This window comes from Chiloscyllium plagiosum, unplaced genomic scaffold (genome assembly GCF_037043375.1).
Source record: "Chiloscyllium plagiosum isolate Xiang-an unplaced genomic scaffold, Cpla_swu_hap1 HiC_scaffold_7, whole genome shotgun sequence".
Taxonomy (NCBI): domain Eukaryota; kingdom Metazoa; phylum Chordata; class Chondrichthyes; order Orectolobiformes; family Hemiscylliidae; genus Chiloscyllium; species Chiloscyllium plagiosum.
In genome coordinates, this window is record NW_028270145.1 from 117,008,685 (window position 1) to 117,035,272 (window position 26,588).

Consider the following 26,588-nt stretch of genomic DNA (forward strand, 5'->3'; position numbering starts at 1 on the left):
ATTTCAGTGTCAGTGTGTGTGTTAGTGTCACTGAGTATGTGGGCGTCAGTGTGTGTGTTAGTGTCGCTGTGTATGTGAGCGAGAGTGTGTGTGTTAGTCTCACTGTGTATGTGTGTGTCAGTGTGTATGTTAGTCTCACTGTGTATGTGAGTGTCAGTGTGTGTGTTAGTGTCACTGTGTATGTGAGTGCCAGTGTGTGTTCGTTTCACTGTGTTTGTGAGTGTTAGTTTGCGTGTCAGTGTCACTGTGTATGTGAGTGTCAGTGATTGTGTTAGTGTCGCTGTGTATGTGTGTGTCAGTGTGTGTTAGTCTCACTGTGTACGTGAGTGTCAGTGTCTGTGTTAGTTTCGCTGGGTATGTGAGTGTCAATGTGTGTGTTAGTGTCACTGTGTATGTGAGTGTCAGTGTGTGTGTTCGTGTCACTGTGTATGTGATTGTGAGTGTGTGTTCATGTCACTGTATATGTGTCAGTGTGTGTGTTAGTGTCACTATATATTTGAGTGTCAGTGTGTGTGTTTGTGTCACTGTGTATGTGAGTGTCAGTGTGTGTGCTAATGCCACTGTATGTGTGAGTGTGTGTGTGTGTTCGTGTCACTGTGTATGTGAGTGTCAGTGTGTGTTAGTGTCACTGTGTATGTGTGTTAGTGTGTGTTAGTCTCACTGTGTATGTGAGTGTCAGTGTGTGTGTTAGTGCCACTGTGTGTGGGTGTCAGTTTGTGTGTTAGTGTCACTCTGTATGTGTGAGTCAGTGTGTGTGTTAGTCTCACTGTGTATATGAGTATTAGTGTCGCTGTGTATGTGAGTGTCAGTGTGTGTGTTAGTGTCGCTGTGTATGTAAGTGTCAGTGTGTGTGTTAGTCTCACTGTGTATGTGAGTGTCACTGTGTGTGGTAGTGCCATTGTGTGTGTTAGTGTCACTATGTATGTGATTGTGAGTGTGTGTTCATGTCACTGTGTATGTGTCAGTGTGTGTGTTAGTGTCACTATATATTTGAGTGTCAGTGTGTGTGTTAGTCACACTGTGTATGCGAGTGTCAGTTTGTGTTAGTGTCACTGTGTATGTGTGTGTCTGTGTGTATGTTCGTGTCACTGTGTATGCGAGTGTCAGTGTGTGTGTTAGTGTCACTGTGTATGTGAGTGTCAGTGTGTGTGTGTGTGTCATTTTGTGTGTTAGTGTCACTATGTATGTGATTATGAGTGTGTGTTCATGTCACTGTTTATGTGTCAGTGTGTGTGTTCGTGTCACTGTGTATGCGAGTGTCAGAGTGTGTGTTCGTGTCACTGTGTGTGTGTCAGTGTGTGTGTTAGTCTCACTGTGTATGTGAGTGTCAGTGTGCGTGTTAGTGTCACTGTGTGTGAGTGTCAGTGTGTGTGTGACTCTCACTGTGTATGTGAGTGTCAGTGTGTGTGTTCGTGTCACTTTGTATGTGATTGTGAGTGTGTGTTAGTCTCACTGTGTATGTGTCAGTGTGTGTGTTAGTGTCACTATATATTTGAGTGTCAGTGTGTGTGTGACTCTCACTGTGTATTTGAGTGTCAGTGTGTGTGTTAGTCTCACTGTGTATGTGTCAGTGTGTGTGTTAGTGTCACTATCTATGTGAGTGTGTGTGTTAGTGTCACTGTGAGTGAGTGTCAGTGTGTGTGTTAGTGTCACTATGTATGTGTGTGTCAGTGTGTGTGTTACTGTGTGAGTTAGTCTCAATACGTATGTGAGTGTCAGTGTGTGTGTTAGTCTCACTGTGTTTGTGGTGTGTCAGTGTATGTTAGAGTCACTATGTATGTGAGTGTCAGTGTGTGTGTTAGTGTCACTGTGTGTGTGAGTGTCACTGTGTGTGTGAGTGTCATTGTGTGTGTTAGTGTCACTATGTATGTGATTATGAGTGTGTGTTCATGTCACTGTGTATGTGTCAGTGTGTGTGTTCGTGTCACTATATATTTGAGTGTCAGCGTGTGTGTTAGTCACACTGTGTATGCGAGTGTCAGTTGTGTTAGTCTCACTGTGTATGAGTGTGTCAGTGTGTGTATTCGTGTCACTGTGTATGTGAGTGTCAGTGTGTGTGTTAGTGTCACTGTGTATGTGAGTGTCAGTGTGTGTGTTAGTCTCACTGTGTATGTGAGTGTCAGTGCGTGTGTTCGTGTCACTGTGTGTGAGTGTCAGTGTGTGTGTTAGTGTCACTGTGTATGAGTGTGTCAGTGTGTGTGTTCGTGTCACTGTGTATGTGAGTGTCAGTGTGTGTGTTAGTCTCACTGTGTATGTGAGTGTCAGTGCGTGTGTTCGTGTCACTGTGTGTGAGTGTCAGTGTGTGTGTTAGTGTCACTGTGTATGAGTGTGTCAGTGTGTGTATTCATGTCACTGTGTATGCGAGTGTCAGTGCGTGTGTTCGTGTCACTGTGTGTGAGTGTCAGTGTGTGTGTTAGTGTCACTGTGTGTGTGAGTGTCAGTGTGTGTGTTAGTCTCACTGTGTATGTGAGTGTCAGTGTGTGTGTTAGTCTCACTGTGTTTGTGTCAGTGTGTGTGTTAGTGTCACTATCTATGTGAGTGTGTGTGTTAGTGTCACTGTGAGTGAGTGTCAGTGTGTGTGTTAGTGTCACTATGTATGTGTGTGTCAGTGTGTGTGTTACTGTGTGTGTTAGTCTCAATACGTATGTGAGTGTCATTGTGTGTGTTAGTCTCACTGTGTTTGTGGTGTGTCAGTGTATGTTAGAGTCACTATGTATGTGAGTGTCAGTGTGTGTGTTAGTGTCACTGTGTGTGTGAGTGTCACTGTGTGTGTGAGTGTCATTGTGTGTGTTAGTGTCACTATGTATGTGATTATGAGTGTGTGTTCATGTCACTGTGTATGTGTCAGAATGTGTGTTCGTGTCACTATATATTTGAGTGTCAGTGTGTGTGTTAGTCACACTGTGTATACGAGTGTCAGTTTGTGTTAGTCTCACTGTGTATGAGTGTGTCAGTGTGTGTATTCGTGTCACTGTGTATGTGAGTGTCAGTGTGTGTGTTAGTGTCACTGTGTATGTGAGTGTCAGTGTGTGTGTTAGTCTCACTGTGTATGTGAGTGTCAGTGCGTGTGTTCGTGTCACTGTGTGTGAGTGTCAGTGTGTGTGTTAGTGTCACTGTGTATGACTGTGTCAGTGTGTGTGTTCGTGTCACTGTGTATGTGAGTGTCAGTGCCACTATGTATGTGAGTGTCAGTGTGTGTATTAGTGTCACTGTGTATATGAGTGTCATTGTGTGTGTTAGTGTCACTCTGTATTTGTGAGTCAGTGTGTGTGTTAGTCTCACTGTGTATGTGAGTGTCAGTGTGTGTATTAGTGCCACTCTGTATTTGTGAGTCAGTGTGTGTGTTAGTCTCACTGTGTATGTGAGTGTCAGTGTGTGTGTTCGTGTCACTTTGTATGTGATTGTGAGTGTGTGTTCATTTTAGTGTATATGTCAGTGTGTGTTCGTGTCACTATATATTTGAGTGTCAGTGTGTGTGTGACTCTCACTGTGTATGTGAGTGTCAGTGTGTGTGTTAGTCTCACTGTGTATGTGTCAGTGTGTGTGTTAGTGTCACTATCTATGTGAGTGTGTGTGTTAGTGTCACTGTGAGTGAGTGTCAGTGTGTGTGTTAGTGTCACTATGTATGTGTGTGTCAGTGTGTGTGTTACTGTGTGTGTTAGTCTCAATACGTCTGTGAGTGTCAGTGTGTGTGTTAGTCTCACTGTGTTTGTGGTGTGTCAGTGTATGTTAGAGTCACTATGTATGTGAGTGTCAGTGTGTGTGTTAGTGTCACTGTGTGTGTGAGTGTCACTGTGTGTATGAGTGTCATTGTGTGTGTTAGTGTCACTATGTATGTGATTATGAGTGTGTGTTCATGTCACTGTGTATGTGTCAGTGTGTGTGTTCGTGTCACTATATATTTGAGTGTCAGTGTGTGTGTTAGTCACACTGTGTATGCGAGTGTCAGTTTGTGTTAGTCTCACTGTGTATGAGTGTGTCAGTGTGTGTATTCGTGTCACTGTGTATGTGAGTGTCAGTGTGTGTGTTAGTGTCACTGTGTATGTGAGTGTCAGTGTGTGTGTTAGTCTCACTGTGTATGTGAGTGTCAGTGCGTGTGTTCGTGTCACTGTGTGTGAGTGTCAGTGTGTGTGTTAGTGTCACTGTGTATGAGTGTGTCAGCTTGTGTGTTCGTGTCACTGTGTATGTGAGTGTCAGTGCGTGTATTCGTGTCACTGTGTGTGAGTGTCAGTGTGTGTGTTAGTGTCACTGTGTATGAGTGTGTCAGTGTGTGTATTCATGTCACTGTGTATGCGAGTGTCAGTGTGTGTGTTAGTGTCACTGTGTATGTGAGTGTCAGTGCCACTATTTATGTGAGTGTCAGTGTGTGTATTAGTGTCGCTGTGTATGTGAGTGTCAGTGTGTGTGTTAGTGTCACTCTGTATGTGTGAGTCAGTGTGTGTGTTAGTCTCACTGTGTATGTGAGTGTCAGTGTGTGTGTTAGTGCCACTGTGTGTGAGTGTCAGTTTGTGTGTTAGTGTCACTCTGTATGTGTGAGTCAGTGTGTGTGTTAGTCTCACTGTGTATGTGAGTGTCACTGTGTGTGTGTGTCATTGTGTGTGTTAGTGTCACTATGTATGTGATTGTGAGTGTGTGTTCATGTCACTGTGTATGTGTCAGTGTGTGTGTTAGTGTCGCTGTGTATGTGAGTGTCAGTGTGTGTGTTAGTCACACTGTGTATGTGTCAGTGTGTGTTCATGTCACTATATGCGAGTGTCAGTTTGTGGTAGTGCCATTGTGTGTGTTAGTGTCACTATGTATGTGATTGTGAGTGTGTGTTCATGTCACTGTGTATGTGTCAGTGTGTGTGTTAGTGTCACTATATATTTGAGTGTCAGTGTGTGTGTTAGTCACACTGTGTATGCGAGTGTCAGTTTGTGTTAGTGTCACTGTGTGTGTGTGTGTCTGTGTGTATGTTCGTGTCACTGTGTATGCGAGTGTCAGTGTGTGTGTTAGTGTCACTGTGTATGTGAGTGTCAGTGTGTGTGTGTTAGTCTCACTGTGTATGTGAGTGTCAGTGCGTGTGTTCGTGTCACTGTGTGTGAGTGTCAGTGTGTGTTAGTCTCACTGTGTATGTGAGTGTCAGTGTGTGTGTTAGTCTCACTGTGTATGTGAGTGTCAGTGTGTGTTAGTCTCACTGTGTATGTGAGTGTCAGTGTGTGTGTTAGTCTCACTGTGTATGTGTCAGTGTGTGTGTTAGTGTCACTATTTATGTGAGTGTGTGTGTTAGTGTCACTGTGAGTGAGTGTCAGTGTGTGTGTTAGTGTCACAATGTATGTGTGTGTCAGTGTGTGTGTTACTGTGTGTGTTAGTCTCAATACGTATGTGAGTGTCATTGTGTGTGTTAGTCTCACTGTGTTTGTGGTGTGTCAGTGTATGTTAGAGTCACTATGTATGTGAGTGTCAGTGTGTGTGTTAGTGTCACTGTGTGTATGAGTGTCACTGTGTGTATGAGTGTCATTGTGTGTGTTAGTGTCACTATGTATGTGATTATGAGTGTGTGTTCATGTCACTGTGTATGTGTCAGTGTGTGTGTTCGTGTCACTATATATTTGAGTGTCAGTGTGTGTGTTAGTCACACTGTGTATGCAAGTGTCAGTTTGTGTTAGTCTCACTGTGTATGAGTGTGTCAGTATGTGTATTCGTGTCACTGTGTATGTGAGTGTCAGTGTGTGTGTTAGTCTCACTGTGTATGTGAGTGTCAGTGCGTGTGTTCGTGTCACTGTGTGTGAGTGTCAGTGTGTGTGTTAGTGTCACTGTGTATGACTGTGTCAGTGTGTGTATTCATGTCACTGTGTATGCGAGTGTCAGTGTGTGTGTTAGTCTCACTGTGTACGTGAGTGTCAGTGTGTGTGTTAGTCTCACTGTGTATGTGAGTGTCAGTGCGTGTGTTCGTGTCACTGTGTGTGAGTGTCAGTGTGTGTGTTAGTGTCACTGTGTGTGTGAGTGTCAGTGTGTGTGTTAGTGTCACTGTGTGTGTGAGTGTCAGTGCCACTATGTATGTGAGTGTCAGTGTGTGTATTAGTGTCACTGTGTATGTGAGTGTCAGTGTGTGTGTTAGTGTCACTGTGTCTGTGTGAGTCAGTGTGTGTGTTAGTCTCACTGTGTATGTGAGTGTCAGTGTGTGTGTTAGTGCCACTGTGTGTGAGTGTCAGTTTGTGTGTTAGTGTCACTCTGTATGTGTGAGTCAGTGTGTGTGTTAGTCTCACTGTGTATATGAGTGTCAGTGTGTGTATTAGTGTCGCTGTGTATGTGAGTGTCAGTGTGTGTGTTAGTGTCGCTGTGTATGTAAGTGTCAGTGTGTGTGTTAGTCTCACTGTGTATGTGAGTGTCACTGTGTGTGGTAGTGCCATTGTGTGTGTTAGTGTCACTATGTATGTGATTGTGAGTGTGTGTTCATGTCACTGTGTATGTGTCAGTGTGTGTGTTAGTGTCACTATATATTTGAGTGTCAGTGTGTGTGTTAGTCACACTGTTTATGCGAGTGTCAGTTTGTGTTAGTGTCACTGTGTATGTGTGTGTCTGTGTGTGTGTTCGTGTCACTGTGTATGTGATTGTGAGTGTGTGTTCATTTCACTATGTATATGTCAGTGTGTGTTCGTGTCACTATATATTTGAGTGTCAGTGTGTGTGTTACTCTCACTGTGTATGTGAGTGTCAGTGTGTGTGTTAGTCTCACTGTGTATGTGTCAGTGTGTGTGTTCGCGTCACTGTGTATGTGTGTGACAGTGGGTGTGTTAGTGTCACTGTGTGTGAGTGTCAGTGTGTGTTAGTGTCACTGTGTATGTGATTGTGAGTGTGAGTTCATTTCACTGTGTATATGTCAGTGTGTGTTCGTGTCACTATATATTTGAGTGTCAGTGTGTGTGTTACTCTCACTGTGTATGTGAGTGTCAGTGTGTGTGTTAGTCTCACTGTGTATGTGTCAGTGTGTGTGTTCGCGTCACTGTGTATGTGTGTGACAGTGTGTGTGTTAGTGTCACTGTGTGTGAGTGTCAGTGTGTGTTAGTGTCACTGTGTATGTGTGTTAGTGTGTGTGTGTTAGTCTCACTGTGTAAGTGAGTGTCAGTGTGTGTGTTCGTGTCACTGTGTATGTGAATGTCAGTGTGTTTGTTAGTGTCACTATGTATGTGAGTGTCAGTGATTGTGTTAGTGTCGCTGTGTATGTGTGTGTCAGTGTGTGTGTTAGTCTCACTGTGTACGTGAGTGTCAGTGTGTGTGTTAGTTTCGCTGTGTATGTGAGTGTCAATGTGTGTGTTAGTGTCACTGTGTATGTGAGTGTCAGTGCGTGTGTTCGTGTCACTGTGTGTGAGTGTCATTGTGTGTGTTAGTCTCACTGTGTATGTGAGTGTCAGTGTGTGTGTTAGTCTCACTGTGTATGTGAGTGTCAGTGTGTGTTAGTCTCACTGTGTATGTGAGTGTCAGTGTGTGTGTTAGTCTCACTGTGTATGTGTCAGTGTGTGTGTTAGTGTCACTATTTATGTGAGTGTGTGTGTTAGTGTCACTGTGAGTGAGTGTCAGTGTGTGTGTTAGTGTCACAATGTATGTGTGTGTCAGTGTGTGTGTTACTGTGTGTGTTAGTCTCAATACGTATGTGAGTGTCATTGTGTGTGTTAGTCTCACTGTGTTTGTGGTGTGTCAGTGTATGTTAGAGTCACTATGTATGTGAGTGTCAGTGTGTGTGTTAGTGTCACTGTGTGTATGAGTGTCACTGTGTGTATGAGTGTCATTGTGTGTGTTAGTGTCACTATGTATGTGATTATGAGTGTGTGTTCATGTCACTGTGTATGTGTCAGTGTGTGTGTTCATGTCCCTATATATTTGAGTGTCAGTGTGTGTGTTAGTCACACTGTGTATGCGAGTGTCAGTTTGTGTTAGTCTCACTGTGTATGAGTGTGTCAGTATGTGTATTCGTGTCACTGTGTATGTGAGTGTCAGTGTGTGTGTTAGTCTCACTGTGTATGTGAGTGTCAGTGCGTGTGTTCGTGTCACTGTGTGTGAGTGTCAGTGTGTGTGTTAGTGTCACTGTGTATGACTGTGTCAGTGTGTGTATTCATGTCACTGTGTATGCGAGTGTCAGTGTGTGTGTTAGTCTCACTGTGTACGTGAGTGTCAGTGTGTGTGTTAGTCTCACTGTGTATGTGAGTGTCAGTGCGTGTGTTCGTGTCACTGTGTGTGAGTGTCAGTGTGTGTGTTAGTGTCACTGTGTGTGTGAGTGTCAGTGTGTGTGTTAGTGTCACTGTGTGTGTGAGTGTCAGTGCCACTATGTATGTGAGTGTCAGTGTGTGTATTAGTGTCACTGTGTATGTGAGTGTCAGTGTGTGTGTTAGTGTCACTGTGTCTGTGTGAGTCAGTGTGTGTGTTAGTCTCACTGTGTATGTGAGTGTCAGTGTGTGTGTTAGTGCCACTGTGTGTGAGTGTCAGTTTGTGTGTTAGTGTCACTCTGTATGTGTGAGTCAGTGTGTGTGTTAGTCTCACTGTGTATATGAGTGTCAGTGTGTGTATTAGTGTCGCTGTGTATGTGAGTGTCAGTGTGTGTGTTAGTGTCGCTGTGTATGTAAGTGTCAGTGTGTGTGTTAGTCTCACTGTGTATGTGAGTGTCACTGTGTGTGGTAGTGCCATTGTGTGTGTTAGTGTCACTATGTATGTGATTGTGAGTGTGTGTTCATGTCACTGTGTATGTGTCAGTGTGTGTGTTAGTGTCACTATATATTTGAGTGTCAGTGTGTGTGTTAGTCACACTGTTTATGCGAGTGTCAGTTTGTGTTAGTGTCACTGTGTATGTGTGTGTCTGTGTGTGTGTTCGTGTCACTGTGTATGTGATTGTGAGTGTGTGTTCATTTCACTATGTATATGTCAGTGTGTGTTCGTGTCACTATATATTTGAGTGTCAGTGTGTGTGTTACTCTCACTGTGTATGTGAGTGTCAGTGTGTGTGTTAGTCTCACTGTGTATGTGTCAGTGTGTGTGTTCGCGTCACTGTGTATGTGTGTGACAGTGGGTGTGTTAGTGTCACTGTGTGTGAGTGTCAGTGTGTGTTAGTGTCACTGTGTATGTGATTGTGAGTGTGAGTTCATTTCACTGTGTATATGTCAGTGTGTGTTCGTGTCACTATATATTTGAGTGTCAGTGTGTGTGTTACTCTCACTGTGTATGTGAGTGTCAGTGTGTGTGTTAGTCTCACTGTGTATGTGTCAGTGTGTGTGTTCGCGTCACTGTGTATGTGTGTGACAGTGTGTGTGTTAGTGTCACTGTGTGTGAGTGTCAGTGTGTGTTAGTGTCACTGTGTATGTGTGTTAGTGTGTGTGTTAGTCTCACTGTGTAAGTGAGTGTCAGTGTGTGTGTTCGTCTCACTGTGTATGTGAATGTCAGTGTGTTTGTTAGTGTCACTATGTATGTGAGTGTCAGTGATTGTGTTAGTGTCGCTGTGTATGTGTGTGTCAGTGTGTGTGTTAGTCTCACTGTGTACGTGAGTTTCAGTGTGTGTGTTAGTTTCGCTGTGTATGTGAGTGTCAATGTGTGTGTTAGTGTCACTGTGTATGTGAGTGTCAGTGTGTGTGTTCGTGTCACTGTGTATGTGTCATTGTGTGTGTTAGTGTCACTATATATTTGAGTGTCAGTGTGTGTGTTAGTGTCACTATCTATGTGAGTGTGTGTGTTAGTGTCACTGTGAGTGAGTGTCAGTGTGTGTGTTAGTGTCACTATGTATGTGTGTGTCAGTGTGTGTGTTACTGTGTGTGTTAGTCTCAATACGTCTGTGAGTGTCAGTGTGTGTGTTAGTCTCACTGTGTTTGTGGTGTGTCAGTGTATGTTAGAGTCACTATGTATGTGAGTGTCAGTGTGTGTGTTAGTGTCACTGTGTGTGTGAGTGTCACTGTGTGTATGAGTGTCATTGTGTGTGTTAGTGTCACTATGTATGTGATTATGAGTGTGTGTTCATGTCACTGTGTATGTGTCAGTGTGTGTGTTCGTGTCACTATATATTTGAGTGTCAGTGTGTGTGTTAGTCACACTGTGTATGCGAGTGTCAGTTTGTGTTAGTCTCACTGTGTATGAGTGTGTCAGTATGTGTATTCGTGTCACTGTGTATGTGAGTGTCAGTGTGTGTGTTAGTGTCACTGTGTATGTGAGTGTCAGTGTGTGTGTTAGTCTCACTGTGTATGTGAGTGTCAGTGCGTGTGTTCGTGTCACTGTGTGTGAGTGTCAGTGTGTGTGTTAGTGTCACTGTGTATGAGTGTGTCAGCTTGTGTGTTCGTGTCACTGTGTATGTGAGTGTCAGTGCGTGTATTCGTGTCACTGTGTGTGAGTGTCAGTGTGTGTGTTAAGGTCACTGTGTATGAGTGTGTCAGTGTGTGTATTCATGTCACTGTGTATGCGAGTGTCAGTGTGTGTGTTAGTGCCACTGTGTGTGAGTGTCAGTTTGTGTGTTAGTGTCACTCTGTATGTGTGAGTCAGTGTGTGTGTTAGTCTCACTGTGTATGTGAGTGTCAGTGTGTGTATTAGTGTCACTCTGTATGTGTGAGTCAGTGTGTGTGTTAGTCTCACTGTGTATGTGAGTGTCACTGTGTGTGTGTGTCATTGTGTGTGTTAGTGTCACTATGTATGTGATTGTGAGTGTGTGTTCATGTCACTGTGTATGTGTCAGTGTGTGTGTTAGTGTCGCTGTGTATGTGAGTGTCAGTGTGTGTGTTAGTCACACTGTGTATGTGTCAGTGTGTGTTCATGTCACTATATGCGAGTGTCAGTTTGTGGTAGTGCCATTGTGTGTGTTAGTGTCACTATGTATGTGATTGTGAGTGTGTGTTCATGTCACTGTGTATGTGTCAGTGTGTGTGTTAGTGTCACTATATATTTGAGTGTCAGTGTGTGTGTTAGTCACACTGTGTATGCGAGTGTCAGTTTGTGTTAGTGTCACTGTGTATGTGTGTGTGTCTGTGTGTATGTTCGTGTCACTGTGTATGCGAGTGTCAGTGTGTGTGTTAGTGTCACTGTGTATGTGAGTGTCAGTGTGTGTGTGTTAGTCTCACTGTGTATGTGAGTGTCAGTGCGTGTGTTCGTGTCACTGTGTGTGAGTGTCAGTGTGTGTTAGTCTCACTGTGTATGTGAGTGTCAGTGTGTGTGTTAGTCTCACTGTGTATGTGAGTGTCAGTGTGTGTTGGTCTCACTGTGTATGTGAGTGTCAGTGTGTGTGTTAGTCTCACTGTGTATGTGTCAGTGTGTGTGTTAGTGTCACTATTTATGTGAGTGTGTGTGTTAGTGTCACTGTGAGTGAGTGTCAGTGTGTGTGTTAGTGTCACAATGTATGTGTGTGTCAGTGTGTGTGTTACTGTGTGTGTTAGTCTCAATACGTATGTGAGTGTCATTGTGTGTGTTAGTCTCACTGTGTTTGTGGTGTGTCAGTGTATGTTAGAGTCACTATGTATGTGAGTGTCAGTGTGTGTGTTAGTGTCACTGTGTGTATGAGTGTCACTGTGTGTATGAGTGTCATTGTGTGTGTTAGTGTCACTATGTATGTGATTATGAGTGTGTGTTCATGTCACTGTGTATGTGTCAGTGTGTGTGTTCGTGTCACTATATATTTGAGTGTCAGTGTGTGTGTTAGTCACACTGTGTATGCGAGTGTCAGTTTGTGTTAGTCTCACTGTGTATGAGTGTGTCAGTATGTGTATTCGTGTCACTGTGTATGTGAGTGTCAGTGTGTGTGTTAGTCTCACTGTGTATGTGAGTGTCAGTGCGTGTGTTCGTGTCACTGTGTGTGAGTGTCAGTGTGTGTGTTAGTGTCACTGTGTATGACTGTGTCAGTGTGTGTATTCATGTCACTGTGTATGCGAGTGTCAGTGTGTGTGTTAGTCTCACTGTGTACGTGAGTGTCAGTGTGTGTGTTAGTCTCACTGTGTATGTGAGTGTCAGTGCGTGTGTTCGTGTCACTGTGTGTGAGTGTCAGTGTGTGTGTTAGTGTCACTGTGTGTGTGAGTGTCAGTGTGTGTGTTAGTGTCACTGTGTGTGTGAGTGTCAGTGCCACTATGTATGTGAGTGTCAGTGTGTGTATTAGTGTCACTGTGTATGTGAGTGTCAGTGTGTGTGTTAGTGTCACTGTGTCTGTGTGAGTCAGTGTGTGTGTTAGTCTCACTGTGTATGTGAGTGTCAGTGTGTGTGTTAGTGCCACTGTGTGTGAGTGTCAGTTTGTGTGTTAGTGTCACTCTGTATGTGTGAGTCAGTGTGTGTGTTAGTCTCACTGTGTATATGAGTGTCAGTGTGTGTATTAGTGTCGCTGTGTATGTGAGTGTCAGTGTGTGTGTTAGTGTCGCTGTGTATGTAAGTGTCAGTGTGTGTGTTAGTCTCACTGTGTATGTGAGTGTCACTGTGTGTGGTAGTGCCATTGTGTGTGTTAGTGTCACTATGTATGTGATTGTGAGTGTGTGTTCATGTCACTGTGTATGTGTCAGTGTGTGTGTTAGTGTCACTATATATTTGAGTGTCAGTGTGTGTGTTAGTCTCACTGTGTACGTGAGTGTCAGTGTGTGTGTTAGTCTCACTGTGTATGTGAGTGTCAGTGCGTGTGTTCGTGTCACTGTGTGTGTGTCAGTGTGTGTGTTAGTGTCACTGTGTGTGTGAGTGTCAGTGTGTGTGTTAGTGTCACTGTGTGTGTGAGTGTCAGTGCCACTATGTATGTGAGTGTCAGTGTGTGTATTAGTGTCACTGTGTATGTGAGTGTCAGTGTGTGTGTTAGTGTCACTGTGTCTGTGTGAGTCAGTGTGTGTGTTAGTCTCACTGTGTATGTGAGTGTCAGTGTGTGTGTTAGTGCCACTGTGTGTGAGTGTCAGTTTGTGTGTTAGTGTCACTCTGTATGTGTGAGTCAGTGTGTGTGTTAGTCTCACTGTGTATATGAGTGTCAGTGTGTGTATTAGTGTCGCTGTGTATGTGAGTGTCAGTGTGTGTGTTAGTGTCGCTGTGTATGTAAGTGTCAGTGTGTGTGTTAGTCTCACTGTGTATGTGAGTGTCACTGTGTGTGGTAGTGCCATTGTGTGTGTTAGTGTCACTATGTATGTGATTGTGAGTGTGTGTTCATGTCACTGTGTATGTGTCAGTGTGTGTGTTAGTGTCACTATATATTTGAGTGTCAGTGTGTGTGTTAGTCACACTGTTTATGCGAGTGTCAGTTTGTGTTAGTGTCACTGTGTATGTGTGTGTCTGTGTGTGTGTTCGTGTCACTGTGTATGTGATTGTGAGTGTGTGTTCATTTCACTATGTATATGTCAGTGTGTGTTCGTGTCACTATATATTTGAGTGTCAGTGTGTGTGTTACTCTCACTGTGTATGTGAGTGTCAGTGTGTGTGTTAGTCTCACTGTGTATGTGTCAGTGTGTGTGTTCGCGTCACTGTGTATGTGTGTGACAGTGGGTGTGTTAGTGTCACTGTGTGTGAGTGTCAGTGTGTGTGTTAGTGTCACTATATATTTGAGTGTCAGTGTGTGTGTTAGTCACACTGTTTATGCGAGTGTCAGTTTGTGTTAGTGTCACTGTGTATGTGTGTGTCTGTGTGTGTGTTCGTGTCACTGTGTATGTGATTGTGAGTGTGTGTTCATTTCACTATGTATATGTCAGTGTGTGTTCGTGTCACTATATATTTGAGTGTCAGTGTGTGTGTTACTCTCACTGTGTATGTGAGTGTCAGTGTGTGTGTTAGTCTCACTGTGTATGTGTCAGTGTGTGTGTTCGCGTCACTGTGTATGTGTGTGACAGTGTGTGTGTTAGTGTCACTGTGTGTGAGTGTCAGTGTGTTTTAGTGTCACTGTGTATGTGTGTTAGTGTGTGTGTGTTAGTCTCACTGTGTAAGTGAGTGTCAGTGTGTGTGTTCGTGTCACTGTGTATGTGAATGTCAGTGTGTTTGTTAGTGTCACTATGTATGTGAGTGTCAGTGATTGTGTTAGTGTCGCTGTGTATGTGTGTGTCAGTGTGTGTGTTAGTCTCACTGTGTACGTGAGTGTCAGTGTGTGTGTTAGTTTCGCTGTGTATGTGAGTGTCAATGTGTGTGTTAGTGTCACTGTGTATGTGAGTGTCAGTGTGTGTGTTCGTGTCACTGTGTATGTGTCATTGTGTGTGTTAGTGTCACTATATATTTGAGTGTCAGTGTGTGTGTTAGTGTCACTGTGTATGTGAGTGTCAGTGTGTGTTTGTTTGTCTCACTGTGTATGCGAGTGTCAGTGTGTGTTTGTGTCAATGTGTGTGTGAGTGTCAGTGTGTGTGTTAATCTCACTGTGTATGTGAGTGTCAGTGTGTGTGTTAGTGTCACTGTGTATGAGTGTGTCAATGTGTGTGTTAGTCTCATTGTGTATTTGAGTGTCAGTGTGTGTGTTAGTGTCACTGTGTATGTGGGCATCAGTGTGTGTGTTAGTGTCACTGTGTATGTGTGTGTGTCAGTCTCACTGTGTATTTGAGTGTCAGTGTGTGTTAGTGTCACTGTGTATGTATGTGTCAGTGTGTGTGTTAGTCTCACTGTGTATGTGAGTGTCAGTTTGTGAGTTCGTGTCACTGTGTATGTGTCAGTGTGTGTGTTAGTGTCACTGTGTGTGTGAGTCTCAGTGTGTGTGTTAGTGTCACTATGTATGTGAATGTCAGTGTGTGTGTGTTCGTGTCACTGTGTATCTGTCAGTGTGTGTTAGTCTCACTGTGTATGTGAGTGTCACTGTGTGTTAGTCTCACTGTGTATGTGAGTGTCAGTGTGTGTGTTAGTCTCACTGTGTATGTGAGTGTCAGTGTGTGTGTTAGTGTCACTGTGTATGTGAGTGTCAGTGTGTGCGTTAGTCTCACTGTGTATGTGAGTGTCACTGTGTGTGTTAGTCTCACTGTGTATATGTGTGTCAGTGTGTGTGTTAGTCTCACTGTGTATCTGTGTGTCAGTGTGTGTGTTAGACTCACTGTGTATATGTGTGTCACTGTGTATGTTCGTCTCACTGTGTGTCTTAGTGTCATAGAATATAGAACATAGAAAAGTATAGCACAGATCAGGCCATTTGACCCACGATGTTGTGCCGAGGTTTAATCCTAATGTAAAACAAAATAACTTAACCTTTGCACCCCTGAACTCCCTGCTACCCATGAGCATGCCCAGCAGTCGCTTAAATATCCCTAATGACTCTGCTTCCAGCACCACAGCTGCCAATGCATTCCATACATTCACAACTCTCTGCATACAGTACCTTCCTCTGACGTCTCCTCTATACCTTCCTCCTAATATCTTAAAACTATGACCCCTCGTGCCAGTCAATCCTTCCCTGGGGAAAAGTCTCTGTCTATCAACCCTATCCATGCCTCTCATTACCTTGTATACCTCGATCAGGTCACCTCGCTTCCTCCTTCTCTCCAGAGAGAAAAACCTGAGCTTAGTCAACCTCTCTTCATACGACAAGCCCTCCAGTCCAGGCAGCATCCTGGTAAACCTTCTTTGCACCCTCTCCAAAGCCTCTGTATCTTTTCTATAGTAGGGCGACCAGAACTGGACACAATATACCAAGTGTGGTCTCACCAGGGACTTGTAGAGCTGCAGCAAAACCTCGTGGCTCTTAAACTTGATCCCCCTGTTAATGAAAGCCAAAACACCATATGCTTTTGAAACAACCCTATCCACTTGGGTGGCAACTTTGAGGGATCTCTGCACTTGAACACCAAGATCCCTCCCACACTGCCAAGAATCCTGTCTTTAATCCTATATTCAGCATTTGAGTTTGACCTTCCAAAATGCGTCACTTTGCATCTATCCAGGTTGAACTCCATCTGCCATTTCTCAGCCCAGCTCTGCATCCTGTCTATGTCTCGCTGCAGCCTGCAGTAGCCCTCGATACTATCGATGACCCCTCCAACCTTTGTGTCATCAACAAATTTACTTACCCAACCTCAACCTCCTCATCCAAGTCATTTATAAAAACTACAAAGAGCAGAGCCCCAAATGTACAGCCCTGTGGGACCCCACTCAACACTGACCTCCAGGCAGAATACTTTCCATCTACAACCACTCTCTGCCTTCTGTCAGCCAGCCAATTCTGAATCCAGACAGCCAAATCTCCCTGTATCCCATACTCCCTGGCTTTATGAATGAGCCTACCATGGGAAACCTTATCATATGCCTTGCTGAAGTCCTTGTGTCAGTGTGTGTCTGTGCAAATGTCAGTGTGTCAGTGTGAGTGTCAGTGTAAATGTCAGTTTGAGCATCAGTGTGAGTGTGACTGTTAGTGTCCGTGCTGGTTTTTCAGTGAATGTCAGTGAGTGTGTCAGTGTTCGCATCACTGTGAGTGTGCCTGGGTGAATGTTAGTGTGTGTGTGTCAGGGTGAGTGTATTAACGTTAGTGTGCGTCAGTGTGAGTGCCAGTTTGAGATTCATTGTAAGTGCGTGTATCAGTGTATGTGTGCATCAGCATGTGTGTGTGTGTGTGTGTCAGTGTCTGTATCAGTGTGTGTGTGTGTCAGTGTCTGTATCAGTGTGTGTGTGTTAGTGCCAGTGTGTCAGTGCACAAATTAGTGTCACTGGCATTCTGCTCCAACTGAGCATAGAAAGTTTCGGTCCAACACGTCGTTGCTGACCAGATATCCTAACCTAATCTAGTCCCATTTGCCAGCACTTGGCCCATATCCCTCCAAACCCTTCCTATTCATACACCCATCCAGATGCCTGTTAAATGTTGTAATTGTACCAGCCTCCACCACTTCCTCTGGCAGCTCATTCCATACACATACCACCCTCTGTGTGAAAATGTGGCCCCTTAGGACTCTTTTAAATATTTCCCCTCTCACCTTAAACCTATGCCCTCTAGTTCTGGTGTGTTAGCATGAGTGTGTGTGTCAGTGTGTGTTACTGTTAGTATATTAGTGCGTGTTAGTGTGAGTGTGAGTGTGAGTATGTGTTTGAGAAACCTTGGGTTGCTCTCTCTCTGGCAGTGACCACTGGAGGGAGCTGTTTCACCACAGCAGCTGGTGAGCAATGGTGGCCCTTCCACTGATGGGCACATCCAGCAGTTAAGATCATCCATAACCTGTTCCAACACACAGTTACTTCAGATCAGCAAGAAATGTAGCATTTTAAACATCAGCTCCATCCCAAACCTCAATGTCACTCATCAACTCTCCCTCCATCCCAAGCTTTTGATTTGATTTATTGCAGTCAGATGTACACAAACACAGTGAAAGGTTTTGGTGTGTGACCAGTCCAGGCAGATCATAACAAACAAGGATACACAGATCATAGGGCGTTTAGACGGAGTGAGGCATGCAAGGCTATGGTTGCACAGGAGGTGCACAAAAGCATGATCAACATTAGAATTGAAATGAGAAAGATCCATTCTGGTGTAAATAACAGCAGGGTAGAAGCTGTTCTTGAACCTATTGGTGTGTGTGTGTGTGTTCATGTTTCTGTATCTGATGGAAGGGAGAATGACTGGGGAGGGAGGGGTCTTTGACAACAGCAGCCTTTCTGTGGCAGTGAGACGTCTAGCTGGAGTCCCTGGATGGGAGGTTGGTGTCCGTGGTGGTCTGGGCTGTGCACACAACTTTCTGTTGTTCCTTGGGCAGAGCAGTTGCCGTACCAGGATGTTTTGCACCCAGATAGAATGCTCTGTACGGAGCATCTGTACATGTCGTTGAAAGTTCTCATGCACATGTCGAATTTCCAAAGAACCCCGAGGAAGGAGAGGCGTTGTGACTTCTTGACTGTTGTATCAATGTGGATGGTGCAGGACAGATTGTCGGTTATTGTCGCTCCTAGGAACTTTACGGTCTCCACCCGCTTCACACACCCCTGATAGAGACACGGCTATGGACTCCTCCTTTCTTCCTGAAGTCAATGATCAGTTCTTTTGCTGACAGTGAGGAGGAGTTTATTATCTTTGCACCACAAAAGCAAGCACTCTATCTCCTTCCTGTACTCTGATCCATCATTGCTTGATATCCATTCCACCATGGTGGTGTCATCAGTGAACCTATAGATGGTGTTCATGTGGAATGTGGCCACACAGTTGTGGGTGCACAGCGAGTACAGTAGGGGGCTGAGGATGCATCCTTGGGGGACTCCAGTGTTGCGGGTTATTGTGGAGGTGGTGTTGTCGATCTTCACTGATTGCGGTCTGTGGGTCAGGAAGCTGAGGATCCAGGTGCAGAGGGTGGAGCCAAGACCAAGGTCACAGAGTTTTGAGGTCAGTCTAGGGGGAATAATGGTGTTAAAGGTGGAGCTGTAGTCAATGAGCAGGAGTCTGATGTAGGTGTCCTTATTGTCCAGATGTTCCAGGGATGAGTGCAGGGCTAGGAAAATGGCGTCTGCTGTGGACTCATTACATCGGGGGGATAAATGTGGGGATCGAGGCAAGCTGGGAGACTGGAGTTGATGTGGGGCTCTTGAAGCACTTCATGATTATGGAGGTTAGAGCCACTGGGCAGTGGTCGTTGAAGCACGTTGCATGTGTTTTCTTTGGTACTGGGATGATGGTGGTCTTCTTGAAGCAGGTGGGGACTTCAGATTGCAGCAAGGACATGTTGAGGATCCAGCCGGTCCACAGAGGATCTGAGTGCACGGCCTGGGGACTCCGTCTGGGCCTGCCTGTTTCCTCGGGTTGATTCTCAGAGACTGAGCTGACATCAGCAGGTGGTGACAGAGGGAACAGGTGTGTCTGGGGCAAGTGTCACCGCGCCAGTGGCATTCTGTTCAAACTGACCATCGGAAGCATCGAGTGCATCAGAGAGGGAGGTGTCTGTGTCTGATATCTTGCTCTGCTTCATTTTGTATCCTGTAATGTTGGGTAGGCCTTGTCCAGGTGGTTAGTTTGGGCCTCAACTTGGTTCGGTCCTGCCTTTTGGCATCTCCAACAGCTTCACAGAGTCATATCTGGATTTCCTGTATGGGCCCGGGTCGTCCAACTGAAATGCCTCACGCCTGGTCTTCAGTAAGCAGTGGATTTCCAGGTTCATCCAAGGTTTCCGTTTGGGGAACGCACTGACTGACGTCTTTAGCACACAGTTCTCTAACCCCTTGCTAGTGAAATCCGTGACAGTGGTCTAGGATGTCCGCTGAATTCCTGTGAATGGCCCAGTCCACCGATCCTGAGTAGCCCCAGAGAAGGTCTACTGATGAAGGGCTTTTGCCCGAAACGTCGATTTTGCTGAAGCTCCTTGATGCTGCCTGAATTGCTGTGCTCTTCCAGCACCACTGATCCAGACCAGAACTGTACTACTTTCAGTGAAGGATCCTTTCATTTCAAATTCCCACCCTCCCTCCACTTCCTTCAATTCCAAAATACCCAGACTCTCTCCAAATCACCTCTTGTGTCATCCACAAACTGCCATCTACCTTCTCCTGCAAATCCTTTCTATATTTTACAAACAGGAGTCCCAGCACTGATCCCTGCACAACACCACTGGTCACGGATCTCCAGTTACAAAAACACCCTCCCCGCTGCTCTCTGTCTTCTATGACCAAGCCAGTTCCGTATCCACCTTACCAGCTCACTGTGGATCCCATGTGTCCTCACCTTCTGTCTCAGCCTGCTATGAGGGATCTTGTCAAAGTCCATATCGATAGCAACCACCGCCCTGCCCTCATCAATCACCTTCGTCACTTTGTCAAAAAGACTCTTTGTGACACAACCTGCCCATCACTAAGCCATGTTGTGCATATTGCTGAGAAGTCCATTTTTTTTCCAAATGTGATTAAATTTTGTTTCTGAGAAGCTTTTCCAATAATTTCCCTACCACTGATGTCAAGCTCACTGGCCGGTAACTTCCCAGATTATCCCTGTTAAATGTAGTATTCAAGGACTTCCAGAAAGTATTCGATAAAGTGCCTCATATTTGTCAGCCAAGTTAAAAGCCCTGGGATAAAGTGTTAGTGGTAACATGGATATGAATATAGCAGATAGACAGAAAGTCTTCTTCAGTGATGGCCTCTGGGTATTCTAGTGGCTTGGCATGGTGATCCCGTCCAATCCCAGTGTGGAGTTCACATCCTGGTGTGCAGCATGGGGATCTTGCCCCAGCGTGGAGCAGTGGTCCCCCATTGGAGTGGCCTTATCTCAGAGGGGTGCTCTCAGCTCACTGCAGTGGTCTCCAATTTGGAAGTCTTACCCCAACACAGCGGTCTCATTGATGTGGAGATCTTCCTCGGCAGTGGATTCCAGATATCCCAGCATGCACGGTGGCTCAGTGGTTAGCACTGCTGCCTCACAGCACCAGGGACCCGGGTTCAATTCCTAATTTGGGCAACTGTCTGTGTGGAGTTTGCACATTCTCCCCGTGTCTGCGTGGGTTTCCTCCAGGTGCTCTGGTTTCTTCCCACAGTCCAAAGATGTGTAGGTCAGGTGAATTGGCCATGCTAAATTGTCCGTAGTGTTAGGTGCATTAGTCAGGGGTAAACGTAGGGGAATGGGTCTGGGTGGGCTGTTCTTCGAAGGGTCAGTGTGGACTTGTTGGGCCGAAGGGCCACACTGAAGGGAATCTAATCTAAAAAAAGAATCTAATCATTTGTTGTCCTAATAGACTTTTCCTTAACTGAAATTGAACCGAGATAAACTCTGTTTTAATTTTTACTTTTTTCTTCTTATTTCTAACTTCTGCTATTAATGCAGGTGCCGTAGAAAGGCCACTTAAAAAATTTATTAAAATGCATATAAAAATCAAAGACAGTAGTGGGAAGTTGTGTGTGGAATCTGAGGACATGGGGAAGTGCTTAATGAATACTTTTTGTCAGTATTCACATTAGCAAGAATACAGAGAAACACGCTATGAGATTAGATGGGATTGAGGTTGACAAAGAGGGGGTTTTAACAATTTTGGAAGATCTGAAAATAGATAAGTCCCCTGGGCCAGATGGGATGTATCCTAGGATTCTCTGGGAAGCCAGGGAGGAGATTGCAGAGCCTTTGACTTTGATCTTTATGTCATCATTGTCCACAGGAATAGTGCCAGAAGCCTGAAGGATAGCAAATGTTGTTCCCTTGTCCAAGAAGGAGAGTAGAGACAACCCTGGTCATTACAGACCAGTGAGCCTTACTTCAGCTGTGTATAAGGTGTTGGAAAAGGTTATAAAGATAGGATTTATAATCATCTGTAAAGGAATAATTTGATTAGGGATAACCAACATAGTTTTGTGAAGGGTAGGTTGTGCCTCACAAACCTTATTGAGTTCTTCGAGAAGGTGACCAAGCAGGTGGATGAAGGTAAATTGATTGATGTGGTGTATATGGACTTCAGTAAGGCATTTGATAGGGGAGGCTATTCACAAAACATGGAGTTTCGGGATTGAGGGTTATTTAGCGGTTTGGATCAGAAATTGGCTTGCTGAAAGAAGACAGAGGGTGGTGGTTGATGGGAAATGTTCATCCTAGAGTTCAGTTACCAATGGTGTGCCACAAGGATCTGTTTTAGGGCCACTGCTGTTTATCATTTTTATAAATGATCTGGATGTAGGCATAGAAGGATGGGTTAGTCAATTTGAGGATGACACTAAGGTAGGCAGAGTTGTGGATAGTGCCCAAGGATGTTGTAGGTTACAGAGGGACATAGATATGATGCAGAGCTGGGCTGAGAAGTGGCAAATGGAGTTTAATGCGGAAAAGTGTGAGGTAGTTCACTTTGGAAGAAGTAACAGGAATGCAGAGTACTGGGCTAATGGTAAACTTCTTGGCAGTGTAGATGAACAGAGGGATCTCAGTGTCCAGGTGCATAGATCCCTGAAAGTCACCACCCAGGTTGACAGGGTTGTCAAGAAGGCAAATGGTGTGTTGGTGTTTATTGTAGGAGGATTGAGTTTCGGAGCCATGGGGTTATGCTACAGCTGTACAAGACAATGGTGTGGCTGCACCTGGAGTATTGCGTACAGTTCTGGTCACCGCATTATAGGAAGGATGTGGAAGCTTTGGAAAGGATTCAAAGGAAATTTGCTAGGATGTTGCCTGTTAGTTTCTTTACTCAGGCTAGTAGGGGTGTGGAACAGCTTGCCTGGAACAGTAGTAGACTCACCAATGCTAAGGGCATTTAAATGGGCATTGGACAGGCATATGGACTAGAATGGAATAGTGTAGGTTAGAGTGGCATCAGATTAATTTCACAGGTCGGCGCAACATAGAGGGCCGAAGGGCCTGTGCTGCGCTGTAATTTTCTGTGTTCTATGTCCTACAGTGTCCACAGTTAGGCTTAGAACCCTAACCTTTCTCGACCTTTATGTACTTGGGTGGATGGAGCACAATTTCACAAGTTGTGGTTGGTATTGAACTTGTGAACTGTGATAGGGCCAAGAAGGAAAGCTGCTGCTCTGACCCAGCCTGGCCTTCTTATGACACCAGACCCACGGCAATTCTTCTTAACTGCCCTCTGAAATGGCCACAGCGAATTGCTTGGATTGAGAGACCATTAGGAACGGACATTAAATATTGGTTCAGCCAAAGGCCAATGAATGAAACAAAACAATGAATGGGATCCTGGGTTGTTTTTATCAACGTAAGGAACAGGGTGCGGAAACAAAACAGGCTAAAATGAGCCTTTACCAGACATTGGCTTGGCTTCAACTGGATAACTGTATCCAGTTCTGGGGTGTGTACTTTAACGATCAGAAGGCTTCAGAAAGACAACAGTAAAGAGAATGGTTCAAGAGATGAGGAGTTTCCTGAACCTGGAAATTTGGAGAATCTGAGACTATTCTCCTTAGAGAAGGGGAGATTATTCTAAGATTGTTCTAAGATCTAAGAATAATCTAAGATTGTTTACTGTATCACATCCCCATGACACTGGATTCCTTTGGCTATAAATTCTGTGAGCATGATCTTTACCTCCACAACCACCTGATGAAGGAGCGGTGCTCCGAAAGCTAGTGCTTCCAATTAAACCTGTCGGACTATAACCTGGGTGTTGTGTGATTTTTAACAGAGAAGGGGAGGATGAGAGGAGATTTCATTGAGAACTTCAAAACCAAAATGGAGGAGAGGCGGAGAAACTTCCTTCTCCCTAACAGATGGAGAACGAGAGTGTATTCCAGCTTTCAAACGTAAATTGGATAAGTGTCTGAAGACAATGAAGATGGCAATGAAGAGGGTCCTTGTGGCGCAGCAGTAGTCTCCCTAGCTCTGACCAGGAAGTCGGGCTTCAAGCCCCAGCTGCTCCAGGAGTGTGTAATAATATCTCTGAACAGATTAGTTCAAAAATGCCTTCAGGAAAAGGGTGGGGAATGGGACCAGATGAGTTCTTCCTGCAGAGAGCTAGTACAGAGATGATGGATTGAATGGCCACATTCTGTACTGTCACTATTCTATGACTGAGTTTAATATAACCCTGTCCGTTTGGGATTTTCCACACGTCAATGATGACTCTCCAAAACTCACTTTGATTCTTTTTCCAGGAAGAGAAAGGAAGTTTTTTTCCCTCCTGGGACAGCGACCTTTCACTCTGACCTATCTCGTACTGAACAATACTCGCCCATTGTCTCTCCAAAGCCCAGCTTTAGTTAACATCCTGTTTAAGTGCAGAGTGCTTGTTGAACTAATGGCCGGGGGGGGACAGAAGGAATCAGTTCTTTGATCTGAACTGAAGAGAACAGGAGATGTGAAACAGGAGTTGTAGATGACAATCTACAACTCGAATAAAGGTGTGAGCTCCTCAGACACACCGACTCACCATCCTGAACGAATCAGTGACATGAGGAGGGTTCCAGACTTGGCGACATGAATCTGCTGGCCCAGGACCACTTTGTTCACAGACTGGATTTGCGCTTATTCTTTCTGATATCGCCCTGAAGGCTTCCAAACTGCCACATTTCTTATTTTTTTCCCTGCATTCAGAATTCTCACACTATTCCCAGTGAACTGTTCAAGAGACCGGAGCACAGGAACAGCAGGAGGCCATTCAGCCCCCACCTCGAGCCAGTCACACAGGAACAGCAGGAGGCCATTCAGCCCCCTCCTCGAGCCAGTCACACAGGAACAGCAGGAGGCCATTCAGCCCCCTCCTCGAGCCAGTCACACAGGAACAGCAGGAGGCCATTCAGCCCCCACCTCGAGCCAGTCACACAGGAACAGCAGGAGGCCATTCAGCCCCCTCATCGAGCCAGTCACACAGGAACAGCAGGAGGCCATTCAGCCCCCTCATCGAGCCAGTCACACAGGAACAGAAGGAGGCCATTCAGCCCCCTTCTCGAGCCAGTCACACAGGAACAGCAGGAGGCCATTCAGCCCCCTCCTCGAGCCAGTCACACAGGAACAGCAGGAGGCCATTCAGCCCCCTCCTCGAGCCAGTCACACAGGAACAGCAGGAGGCCATTCAGCCCCCTCCTCGAGCCAGTCACACAGGAACAGCAGGAAGCCATTCAGCCCCCTCCTTAAGCCAGTCACACAGGAACAGCAGGAGGCCATTCAGCCCCCACCTCGAGCCAGTCACACAGGAACAACAGGAGGCCATTCAGCTCCCCTCCTCGAGCCAGTCACACAGGAACAGCAGGAAGCCATTCAGCCCCCTCCTTAAGCCAGTCACACAGGAACAGCAGGAGGCTATTCAGCCCCCACCTCAATCCAGTCACACAGGAACAGCAGGAGGCCATTCAATCAGATTATGATTGGTTGGTCCTACAAACCCATATCTACACATTAGCCCCATATCCCTGGATACTATCAAGCAACAGAAATCTCTGTTTTGCAAAATTCATGGAATCCATGAATTTTCGACAGAGAGTTCCCAGTTTCCCAGTCCCCAGCCTGTCTCTATCTTTCCTCACCTGAGGAACCACATTCTGGTGGTTTACTCCATGGAATCACTGAAGATGAAATCCTCAGCTTCTCATCCAAACTCTCTCATGGGTCCCTGAAGGACAGTTGGCACTATATGAACGGCAGATCAATGCAGTGGCACAACAGCACCCACCCACAGAGAATCTCTGCGGGTGGATCCCAGTGGGTTTCCTGTGATCGTTCCTGAGAGCAAAGAGAGTGTCAGTCTCAAATCAAACACAAAATGTGCCATCAACTGGGATTGGGATACAGTGGGATAGGGATACAACTGGGAATAGGGACAGAGGTGAAAGTGTGAGTGTGGGTGAATCTGTGTGTGTTGGTAAGTGTGAGTGTATGTTTGCGTGTGTGTGCATGTGTTAGTAAGTATGAGTGTCGGTGAGTGTGTTGGTGAGAGTGTGTGTGAGAGAGAGAGAGAGAGAGAGAGTTTGCTTGTGTGCACGGTGTATCCGGGAATCTCAGTGAAGAGCATGTATACAGCTCCGAGTGTGCTTTGTACAGCCTCATTCAATGATTCTCTGACAATCCATACTTCCAAAAGGTTCACAGAATGATTTACCTGGATCCTGGCCAATTCCTTCTTACATTTACTTTTCCGTGGTCAGGAGCAGCAACTGTGAATAGGGTCTTGGTGAGACCACCCCTGGAGTATTGTGTGCAGTGTTAGGCTCCGTACCTGAGGAAGGATGTTCTGGTGATGGTGGGAGTTCAGCAAAGCTTTCCCAGACTGAATGGCAGGACTGAACAATGTGGAGAGACTGGATCAGTTAGGACTTTACTCACTGGAGTTGAAAAGAATGAGGGTGATCTCATAGAAACCTATAAAATTCAAACATGGGTCACAGACTATGGACATGTGCTCACAGACACATACTCTCTCAAAAACATACACACACACACATGCTCAAACACACACATGCTCACACATACTCGCAAACACACACATCTACTGACACACACTAACACACACACACTCACTCACACACACACTAACACACGCACACGCCCATTCACACACACACATGTTCACACACTTGCATTCAAAGACACACTAACACTCATACACACACTCCCACTCACACACACACATGCTCGCACACTCGCATTCACACACGCACTCACACACACTAACACTAACACTTATACACACGCTCACACTCATGCACACTCCCATTCTCACACACACATACACTCACATTCATACACACACATTTACACACATTCTCACATTCACACACAGTCACATACACACACTCTCACATTCACACACAGTCACACATACACATTCACACTTACACACTCTCACATTCACACACACACAAAACACACATTCACACACACAGATTCGCACACACACATTCATTCACACATAGACCATCTGCACTGTTCCACTGTACTTTCAAAGATTGTATCTGTCTCCCAACATATCGTAGCATGAGCCAATCTGTCAGAAGTGAGGTAAAGGATTAAGTGCAGGAATGCAGTCTGTGGTGAATGTAAAACTCTAAGAGTTTGTGTCACATGTCAATAGCTGCCAGAAAAGGAATCCTGTCAGAGTGCCGAGTGCCAAGGTGTCAGATTTCAGGCAGGATCTTTGTATCTGCAGGGCTCACCACAGCCTCAACTCAAGGAATTAAAATCTTTGCAATTAAGGAAATGAGGGCACGCCCTGTTTCCATGTGGAACTGCCGCCAGGATGAAGGCTGTGTGTGAGGGAATGTTTGTGTGTAATCTTGGCAGCAGGGTGTGGAGTTAGCTGCTGCCAAAGTGGCCTGATGCTGAGCGATTGTGTGAGGTACAC

At 45.3% G+C, this 26,588-nt stretch overlaps 1 long non-coding RNA gene across 2 annotated transcripts in view; it reads right to left on the bottom strand.

The window, feature by feature from the left end:
- LOC148149683 (uncharacterized) overlaps nucleotides 1-25,704 on the bottom strand; it is a 127,515-nt gene extending 101,811 nt beyond the window's left edge. For both annotated transcript variants that reach the window (XR_015757562.1, XR_015757563.1), the window contains exon 1: nucleotides 25,347-25,704. This is a non-coding gene — a long non-coding RNA (uncharacterized LOC148149683). The remainder of the gene's footprint in view (nucleotides 1-25,346) is intronic.
- Between the last annotated feature and the right edge of the window lie 884 nt (nucleotides 25,705-26,588).